The sequence below is a fragment of the Zootoca vivipara genome, chromosome 13 (genome assembly GCF_963506605.1).
Source record: "Zootoca vivipara chromosome 13, rZooViv1.1, whole genome shotgun sequence".
In the NCBI taxonomy this organism is placed as follows: Eukaryota; Metazoa; Chordata; class Lepidosauria; order Squamata; family Lacertidae; genus Zootoca; species Zootoca vivipara.
The window spans coordinates 40986440-40997574 of NC_083288.1; the positions used below are offsets into that span (position 1 = coordinate 40986440).

Sequence of the window (11135 nt, forward strand, 5' to 3'; positions counted from 1 at the left end):
TATATATATAAACACACACACACACACACACACACACACACACACATATATATATATATATATATATATATATATATATATATATATATATATATATATATATACCTAGCTTGAATTTACAGAAACTATTTTCACAGTTGTGGTTTCTTTGCCATGTGGATTTGCATGTCACAGAATCACTTCATGTAGCAGAGGATTCTGGGAAATGTTGCAGTGTAAGCACTCCATTTTGAAGGAAGCTGGCCATTCTTGTTAGATATCAACAATGCAATGTGAGTCTGTGCCCTTGAGAAAAACGTGCCCTCTCTTCCCTTTTCCTTTGAATATCAAACATATAGAACAAAGTACTCCACCTAGATATGGACTGAGCTCCAGAGGGTAGATGCATCTGATGTTAATTATGTGTGCTGGTTTTATTTAGTGTATTTGCTTTCCAACTCATTGCCAGAATAATAACTGTATAGTGGTCATAACCACTGGAGGGAATTCCAGGGAAATTGAAACATATTTATCCTATCGATATCTACTTGGCATATGGCAAGGGGTTGAAATTTCATCCTTCCCCCATCCCTGCCCCAACCCACAACCTCACTATATAAGAATTGAGGCAGCAGCTTCAGAGACAAACTTGCCCTGCATAAAGCAACATCCATCACCTCACAGGACAAAACTTGGGTAAGTTGGAGGCAATCACAAACTCACTTCTGAGGCTATGGCTACTGATTTATATTTTGTACTAGCTGACCCTGCCATGCGTTGCTGTGGCTAATCCTTGTGATTGACCCCACCCTGTCCCGATCCATGATCTATTCCGTTTGTGTTGTCCCCCCCCCCCGTTGGCTTATCCCTGTGAATCCCCCAACTCCCTCTTCCTGGTAACTCCCACCCAAGGGAGGTGTGGTTCCCTGGGTGATCCTAGTATTTGGGGGGTGGGAGGGGAGGGTTGAGGAAAGGTGAGGTTCCTTGGGTGGTGTTGGTATTTGGGGAGTGGGAGGGGTGGGTTGAGGAGAGGTGAGGTTCCTTGGGTGGTCCTGGCATTGGTGGGGGAGAGGAGGGTTGAGGAGAGGGGAGGGGCCTTGGGGGTCTTGGTATTGGTTGGGGAGGGTCTTGTGGGTGGAGGGTTGTAGTGGGGGGTTGTGGTGGGGCGGGATTCCGAGGGGGTTAGTGTCCATGAGGGTCATGGGTCTTTGATTGTGGAGAGGCGTGTGGAGGGTGTAATCTGTGGGGTGTGGGGGTTTGGAGTGCGGTTGCTCGGGGGGTCGCGGGAGGGAGTTTGGAGAGGGCTAGGCCTGTTGTGGAGGCGGCCTGGTCAATGGTGGTGGTGTTATTGGTGGTGGCGGGATCTGTGGGGTGGGGGGGATCGGTGTGATCTCTGGGGCAAGGGTGGGTCCCGGGAGGTACGATCCGTGGGGTGGAGGTGTGTGGAGTGGGCTTGCTCGGGGGAGGGGGTCGCGGGAGGTGGCGGGATGGGAGGCGGGATCCGTGGTGTGTGTGTGTGTGTGTGTGTGTGTGTGTGTGTGTGTGTGTGGAGTTGGCTTGGTTGGGGGGAGGGGTCGCTGTGGAGGGGCTTGGTGGGGGGAGGGGGTTGCTGGTACATGATCTCCTGGGCGGGCGCGGGTCCCTGGGGAGCGGCCTGGTCTCGGAGCTGTTTGCTCTCTGTTGGAGGCGTGGTCTCCGGGGTGCGAGGGATTGTGGGCATATGTTTGTCTGTTGTTCGTTGAATGTCCACTGGAGGGCGCAATTTTTTTGACCACAAATCCAGGTTTTTACCTGTGTTAGGTGTGTCAGCTGGTCAGTGTAAGTGCATGATTACCTGCTCACATGTGACTCTGAGGTTGTGGCCAAATTTCAGGACGATCGGGTAAGTGCTTGTGGGAGAAAAGTGGGGAATAACACACATGCACCTTCACCATTTATATATATATATATAGATTGGGGGCTCTCACTAGCAATATACTCTAAACCCACATATCTGTCCACACCCTTCTTCCAGCAAAGTCCCATTCAGTTCTCACAGGTAAGTGAGTATACATATACTGTGTGGGTTTATCGATTGAGAAGTTGAGGAGAAGAAAGCAAGGGCATGGGTGTAGTAGTAGTAGGACACTCCCCAGTTTAAGCTCCCCACCCTCCATCACCACAGTTACTTATATTCCAGTTGAGCCAAGGAGGGGGGAAGTTAAATAGTATGGGGAGGCAAAGAGGGTGGGTGGGTTAAGCTCCCCTAAGTCATTTCCCATTTTCTTCTAAAATCTAGACCTCGCCAAGCCCCAATTTAAAAAAAAATGAATAACGCAAGTGATTTCCACACTTTGGGTTTTATGGAATTCTTGCCACATTGACTCACCTGCTATGGAGCATCCGGCATGTGGCAGAGGATTCTGGGAAATATTCCAAGGCACTCTCTCCATTTATGAAGGATGCAGGCCAATCTTGTTACAGGTCAACTTTGCACTACATGAAGTGAGGGTGTGCCCCTTCACTGAGACCTTTCAGTTTCAAAATAGAAAGTCGTGAAGGAAGTGCCCCTCCTGGATTTGGCTTTATCTCCAGATGGTAGACCTGTTCTTTGATTCTAGTTAAGTCTTTTTATTGTATTTAGAATATTTACTTTTCCATCACCCTTCACATAAATACCTAGGGACATTCATGTAATGTGTTTTTATGAGTATTTGAAGTACACTCTTTCTTTCTTCATCTGTACTCTATATATGTCTAAAAGCTTGAAATTCCTTCCTCATTTCCCCTGCCAAAGTTCCATATAAGAATTAAGACAGCCAACTTGGGAGAAAGACTTGCCTGTAGAAAGAGTTATCCATCAGCTCAACAGGACTGAACCTGGGTAAGTTGGAGGTGGGGATGGGGGAGAAATTCAGTTCAGTTTCCATTTAAAGGCATACTTATTGAATTTGCACTATCTGAAACAATATGAGCGCCAAAACACAGACATCCTTTGAAATTTGTATCTCTTTGAATTTTGCAACATAGTTGAATTTCTCATTGAATTTCTCCAGCTGTGTAATGCATACAAAAATGATGTACTTTGGGGAGGTGTTCATAAAAATGTAAACTGTTGGAGATTCCTCAAATGAGCATATGATCTCCAAGGTCCCTTCTAATCTCAACATTCTATAACTCAATGAAATTGTCAACAATGATAAATATCAAGCTTTTATTTCTTTCCTCTTTCTCTAATCTTCATAGTTCTTAGAAGTTCAAATAAAGTAGAATTGAGATTTTAAGAGTAGACAATGTTTATTTCCTCCTTCCTTCGACCACCACTTGGGATGAATGGCAATCAGTGGAGGTACTTGTTGAATTCACTGTGCATTCCTCTTCCACAAAAGGTCTACCACAAGATGGGATTTGTCACCTCCTTCACCTGTTGTCTTCTTGGAGTCCTGGTCTCCAGTTCTTTTCCAGGAGGTGAGCATTTTAACCAATTTTTGAGAATTACCCAATGCAAACTATTTACCCTAGTCCTTCAGGTGTCCATATAAATATAATTAATTCATTTATTCCCCCTTTTTTAGTCTCAGTCATAATATTAAGGCAAGCAACCAAGAATGCAGACACAAGAGAATTATGATTAATATTCCCTTACTTTCTTAGTCTTTATATCAACCCTTCTTGGGCTTGTAACCCTGGTTACTATCACAATTCAGGAATTCAAGCTTTTTTAGCAATGTCAAGTTTGAGATAATGTTGCTCTAAGAAAGCTTCCCAGATAATATTGTCTTTCAAAACATATCCCTGAGGAAAGAGCATTGTTCAGCAAATGACATTCCTATTGCACTCTTTGGATATTTTGATTCTTCATTCAATAACTGAATGATAACTTGGCCATCCATCACATCTGGGCTCTGCTGGAATAAGAATCCCCCTTTGATACTGCTTATTCTTGCCCTTACCACCTTCCTGCTTCTCTTGTTTTCTCTTTAAAAATAATAAGATTTAACATTTACACACAAATATAAATCAAAATCATAAAAATATAGGATTCCCTAAATCCTTAGACTTCCCTCCACCATTCCATGGGTTCCATTGTTAATCTTTTCCCACCTGCATCATATAATGTTCTCCATTTATTCTTAAAATTCAATTCATACCGTAGTACTTGTTATGTTACAAGTGTTGTTATGATCCTGCCGATGTTTTTAATTGTTTGCAGTGTTCTTCAAGGTAACTTATAAATTTCCCCCATTCTTTATTAAATTTATTATCTTCTTGATTCCTAGTCTTCACGGTCATTTTCGCCATTTCAGCATAGTCCATCATCTTCATCAACCATTCTTCTCTGGTCGGAACTTTATCTTCCTTCCATCTCTGGACCAATAGTACTGTATTTGTGCAGCTGTCGTCGCATACATGAATAGTCTTTTCTGCTCCTTTGGTATTTCCGCACCTAGAATTCCTAGTAAAAGAGCTTCTCATTTTCTCAATCTATTTCTCTCCTGTCTTCACTTTCCCCCTTCTCTCTGCATATAACCTTCCTCTGCATATAACCTCCTCCACTTCCTTATCTCTCTGTTTCACACTTTTAACCTGTGCTGCTCTTCTTGTCCTCAGCTGTGGTTTCTCCTCGATGTCTCCAGACAGTTCTCTATTCCAGGCATCCCCAAACTGCGGCCCTCCAGATGTTTTGGCCTAAAACTCCCATGATCCCTAGCTAACAGGACCAGTTGTCAGGGATGATGAGAATTGTAGTCCAAAACATCTGGAGGACCGAAGTTTGGGGGTGCCTGCTTTATTCCCTCCTTGGGGACATTCCTTCTTTCACACTCTGCCAGTCACACTTTTATCCTTGGTCTGCATGTCTCTCTTTCTGCAGTTTTACATTGCCTTGCCCCTTTCAGTCTACATAGCTTATCTTTGAGGTAGGCCATGGGACCAAAAGAGCATGAGAGGAGCTGCTGCTCATGGCTTGTAGAAATATTTATCTGGGTTGAGCAGCATTAAATCAATAGTACTTGTTATATTTTCAAGTGATGGTTATCCAGCTAAGGCTAATAGAGCAATAATTTAGGTTAGGCCTATATTCATTGGTTTCAAAATTATCTGTGATTGCTCAGAGCAGTCACCCCTTTTAGCAGTATAGCTAAAATGAGATTTCACATGAAGAACAACCTTCTTACTGCTTTGTTCCTTTCCCGTCATAGCCAAGGCCCTGTCCTGTCCTGATGGTTGGCTGCAAAACGAGGGCAACTGCTATGGATATTTTGATACTAAGTTGTCATGGAAGGATGCTGAGGTAAGAAATATGTCTCCTCAACCAAGATGTAATAGAATCATGGAATCATAGAATTGGGAGGTATTCCAAGGGTCATTATTTTATCTGAAGAAGTGTGCATGCACATGAAAGCTCATACCAAAATAAAAACTTAGTTGGTCTTTAAGGTGCTACGGAAGGAATTTTTTTATTTAACAGAAGAGAGTTGATCACGTTATGTTCCAGTGAAGCTTCTCTGTGGGAGCTAAGAATGTGATAGTTATGCCAAATAGCCCATCCAAATTCTCCCCTCCCACCAGGAGAAGAGGGAAGTAATCTTTGTGTGAAAAGTAGAATAGACTGCAGTTCTGAAATAGATATGAGATTGGGCTTGCAAAACATTTCATGGCTCTGGCTGTCTCCCTAGAGCAGCGTTTCCCAACCTTGGGCCGCCAGCTATTTTTGGACTACAACTCCCATCATCCCTAGCTAGCAAGACCAGTGGTCAGGGATGATGGGAATTGTAGTCCGAAAACAGCTGGAGGCCCAAGGTTGGGAAACACTGCCCTAGAGAACTCATGTATGAACTGCAGATTTTTGCAGTCTATGGGAGAGTTTGATCCTCTGCCTATGCTCAGCCTATATATTTGCAGAGAGACTATAGTATTTTTAAAATGTCAAAAAGCACCCAGTGACCTAATTCCAAAGGGAATTTACCAAACATGATGTATGTACTGCACCCCTGCAACTTTTCAGTGCAAGGGTGACATAACAGTGTGTGCTGTGTGGTCTGCAGTGCTGTGAAGGGAATGCAGCAGGTCGGATGCACTGCTGAACATTTGGGTTCCAGAGCTCAAGTTAAAATAAATTAGGCATTGCAAAGCAAATCTCCCAAGTTCAAATTTCCTTGCCTCTATTTAAATGTAATACTCCCTTTCTGAAACTTTTTGCAGCATTTTCAACATTCCATATAAAAATGCTTCCACCTAAAAGTTCTACAAAAAAGAAATGGGTTTGTAGGAAGACCGGCTTAGGGTTTCCCCACATGACCTTTAAACTGACCACTCATCCTGCATTCATCCTAGATGAGGGGGCAGGAACATGCTCCTACATTTGTTCATTTATTTATTTAGGTGGATTAATTGTGCAAACCTACACTTCCTGGTATGTGCTTGAATTCCACATGTGAAATGCTGTTTATCTGGAGGTGCCATTAGTGCACAAAAGTTTAAGCCTGGCAACTTGGTAAAGGTAAAAGGACCCCTGACCATTAGGTCCAGTTGCGGACGACTCTGGGGTTGCAGCGCTCATCTCGCTTTACTGGCCGAGGGAGCCGGCGTACAGCTTCCAGGTCATGTGGCCAGCATGACTAAGCCGCTTCTGGAGAACCAGAGCAGTGCATAGAAACACCGTTTACCCTCCCACTGGAGTGGTACCTATTTATCTACTTGCACTTTGACGGGCTTTCGAACTGCTAGGTGGGCAGGAGCTGGGACCGAGCAACGGGAGCTCACCCCGTCGCGGGGATTCGAACCGCCGACCTTCTGATCGGCAAGCCCTAGGCTCAGTGCCTAGGCCCACAGTGCCACCCATCCCTTTGGAATATGCAAACTTGGGCATATTGAAGTGTTTGTTTCGACCCTCCACCTATGCTCAACATGCATATTTGTGAATAGACTCAGATATTACAAGGGGCCAGTTAGCTTCCTGTGACTTCCAAAGTGATTTATCAACCCAAGGTAAATGCTGCACTCCTGCAAATTTTCATAGCTTTAGAGAAGGGGTTGGTTTACATCAGGCATCCCCAAACTGCGGCCCTCCGCCGGAGCAGTACCTATTTATCTACTTGCACTTCGTGCTTTTGAACTGCTAGGTTGGCAGGAGCAGGGACCGAGCAACGGGAGCTCACCCCATCGCAGGGATTTCTTCTGAGCGGCAAGCCCTAGGGCTCTGTGGTTTAACCCACAGCGCCACCCACGTCTGGAGGTGCCATTAGTGCACAAAAGTTTAAGCCTGGCAACTTGGTATGTAACACTAATTCCTTACAGTCTACCAGTAAGACTTGCCTCTTGAAAGTCAAATATCAGAGAAATAAATAAAAAGGTTGATATTCCACAAACTTGTTCACATTTGGAAAGCTCCTACTCTGCATCATTCCTTTTAGTGAGATGTGGTTTTTGAATTGTTGTTATTTGATCTGTTGTGAGACACTTTGGGAATTACTTTTGGGGGAAAGTGGTATATAAAGAAACAGGTTCTGATGGTGGCGGTGGCAAAACATCTTTCATTCTTTCTCCATTCTTAGGCTGCATGCCTTAGCTATGGCCACAGGACCCACCTTGCCTCTATCCTTAATGTGGATGAGACAGCCCTGGTTGCCAAGCACATCTCCTCATCCCAGCAAGAACAAAGTAACGTATGGATTGGGCTTCATTACGTGAGTTGCCTTCACTTGCTCTATTCCAAGTCATTGCCATAGAGTAGTGGCTCCTTAGCATCACCATTCCATCCTTATGTAATAATAACCCAGAATGAACCCCACATGCTACATCAATATTATTTTCCATGCAGATCCTCCTCTATTGTCTCATTCATAGCTGTCACTACCTTCCCACAGACCAGCATATAAAGATAGTAATGACACCAGGATCCTCATTTCCTTACTTACATGATCTATAATGTCTCAATCTTGCAGAATGGGCATTGGAGGTGGCCTGACGGATCAGTCTACAGGTTCAAGAGCAGTTACAAATCCTGGTACCCAACCACACCAGACAACTGGGCCCCTTATGAGCATTGTGTGGAGCTCCTATATTTTCCGGGTAAGGAAACCATTTGCAAGGTCTGACAAAATAACAATTACAGTGGTACCTCGGTTTACAAACACAATTGGTTCCGGAAGTCTGTACTTAACCTGAAGCGTACTTAACCTGAAGCGAACTTTCCCATTGAAAGTAATGGAAAGTGGATTAATCCACTCCAGACAGTCCGCGGAGTACTTAAACTGAAGCGTACTTAACCTGAAGCGAACTTTCCCATTGAAAGTAATGGAAAGTGGATTAATCCATTCCAGACGGTCCGTGGAATACTTAAACTGAAGCGTACTTAACCTGAAGCGAACTTTCCCATTGAAAGTAATGGAAAGTGGATTAATCCGTTCCAGATGGGTCCGCGGAGTACTGTACTTAAACTGAAAATACTCAAACCAAGGTGTACTGTATGACTGTAGATGTTGGGTTCCACATTGCCACACACTTCTCCACCAATGTCCTACTTCTCTCAGGATTGTAAGTCATACTCAAAATAGTTCCATTAAAATCAACAGACCCAGGTTAGTATTTTATGAAAGTCCATTGATTTTTAAGGAGTCTACTCTGAGTATGAGTTAGCTGGATACAACTGTCGGTCAGGTATACGTTTCTTTGTAGCAAAGTGAATTACTCCGTAGAGTGGAACAGCGGCGAATTATGTGTTCAGCATTTAGGGTCACTTCCCAACAGACCACAATGCAGAAGGGTTCAGTTACAGCCTATCTGCATAGTAAATTGTATGTGACAACTGCCCCGGGATATTTGGATGAAGGGTGGTATGTAATAATAATAATAATAATAATAATAATAATAATAATAACCATCACATTAATGTTGTATTCTGAAAACAGTGGTTGCCAGGCTAAAGTCTGAGTCATGTATTCTCCTCACCACAGCATTTTTAAAAGAAATGGTTAAGCTGTGATACAAGGCATGTAGAAAATGTAGGATCAGAAAGCAAAATTATTCTGGGCTATTTATTTTTCATGTGCCTCCTAACTTCTGGACCTAATGCTGTAATTTGTTCTCTTTTAAAGAAACCGTTTACAGTTTTTTGAAATGGAATGATAGAAACTGCAACAAACTCAACAGCTATATCTGCAAGCAAAAACTCTAAGTGAGAAACTGTAATTCCCAACTGTGCCTTCTGGGATTGATGAACAGCTCTCTGGAATCATTACCTCCTCTCCAATCCCTCAATGATCAACTCTCATCCATTATTTCCAAAACAGGCTTCAGTACAATGTAATCCTAATAATCTCTTATGCATATATTTCTTGGTATGATTCTGTTCTGCTCACCCCATCAATCCTCACAGCACCAATTCTCAGAGCACAAATCTCATGATGAGGAGGGACTCCTTGTGTTAGAGTCCCAGGATCAGGGGGGTACTGTGTCTAACTCTCACTGTGTCTAGCACTGCTGTTCACAACATACAAGGCACTCAAATCCAGATGTCACCACAAATTTCATCCCCAAAATAAACACCTTTCCTTAGAGCTGCTCAGCGCAGTTGATATGAAATCCAGAATTTTAGAAGCCACAAAATGAGGACAGGGGAAATTGCAAGGGAATCCCATTTAACCTGACCAGCACCATGTTCTGGAATGCTATACTAAATTTTAGACCAGATTCCTGCCCCAGGAAAATGCTGCCTAGAGCTTCTAGTTAAGAAAAAGCTGTTCAATATTCTCAGGCACACATTCCCGCCCCACCCCAAAGTCAGTGTTTCCAAATCAGGAACTGACAAGGAGTATTCGCTAACATGCAAATGCAAATTCAAGGATCAGAAGCATTAAGCAATATCAAAAGATGGCAATTCAAAAACAGCAAGTTACCCAATCCTTTCACAGACTTGATTTAACTGAACATATCAGACATGAATAAGGGACAATACTGAGCACTAGATGAACATCCTCCATGCTGTTTCACTTTGCTTGCATGGACTTGGTACATCTAACGCCCCCAGGTCCATTTTCCTACCTCTCTTCTCTTTTGCATAAATGGTCACAATCACTACGATAGTCAGGTCACAGGTTTTATTACGCCTAAATGTCACAGCACACTCTATTTACACACAGAGAGACAGACACTCACATCAGTGCCAAAGATCTCCCTGAACAGCTTCCCTGGGTTAGATTTTTCTAACACCTCTATAAGCCTATAGTCTAATGCCTCTGCCTGATGTCACTCCATCACTCCAGCCACCACCTAGCATTCCCTACCCCACCCCGCTTGCTTGTTGCTTAACCAAGACTAAGGATGGGGGAGAAGTTCAATTCAGTTCAAAATGAAAGCCAGGCCTACTCACACTTTCTAAAATCAAAACAAAATAAAAAAATCCTTCCAGTTGCACCTTAGAGACCAACTAAGTTTGTCATAGGTATGAGCTTCCGTGTGCATGCACACTTCTTCAGCTCATACCTATGACAAACTTAGTTGGTCTCTAAGGTGCTACTGGAAGGATTTTTTGTTGTTGTTTTGACTGCGTCAGACCAACACGGTTACCTACCTGTTTCTAAAATCAATTCATGAGCTGAGACACAGCCAACCTTTTAAATGCACACTTCTCTGAATTTTGCCGTGCTGTTCTCAAGTAACGTATATAAAAATTCCTATACTAGGGTAAAATTGTCCATATAAATACATATATTAGTGTAAAAGTGGCATGAGCATGCATTGCACTGGGGAAAATTTCTTTGGGGAAAAAGTTTATATTTGGATAAATTCACACTAAAATGCTGGTGAATCTGCATGAATATTTTTTTAAAAAAAACAACAACAACCAATTATGTGCAGATGTGGAGAGCTGAATTTAAGATGGGGGGTGAGAAACAGACAGAAACTAAAACTGGCACACCTGTTTAACCGTACCCACATCCTGAATAAGACCCACGAGATCCTGTGCTGAACTACATGAGGAGAAGTAGCAGGGCTGGGCTGAATAAGCCCATCTCTGACATTGGTTGCATCCCCGCTGATAACCACATGTACCACTGCAGGAATGACCACAGAAGGGATGGGGAAGACATTCCATTCACTTTATCTTTGAAGCATATCTCTCTAATCTGCACTTTCCAGAATAATACAACAACTGCAAAACAGCCATCCTTTTT

The 11135-nt window shown here is 43.1% G+C and overlaps 1 long non-coding RNA gene across 1 annotated transcript; it reads left to right on the forward strand.

Moving 5' to 3' along the window:
- Window positions 1-632: 632 nt before the first annotated feature.
- LOC132593140 (uncharacterized) lies at window positions 633-5242 on the forward strand. Its single transcript, XR_009558500.1, has 4 exons — window positions 633-675; window positions 2756-2842; window positions 3348-3426; window positions 5160-5242. It is a non-coding gene; the product is annotated as an uncharacterized LOC132593140 (long non-coding RNA).
- The last annotated feature ends 5893 nt before the right edge of the window (window positions 5243-11135 follow it).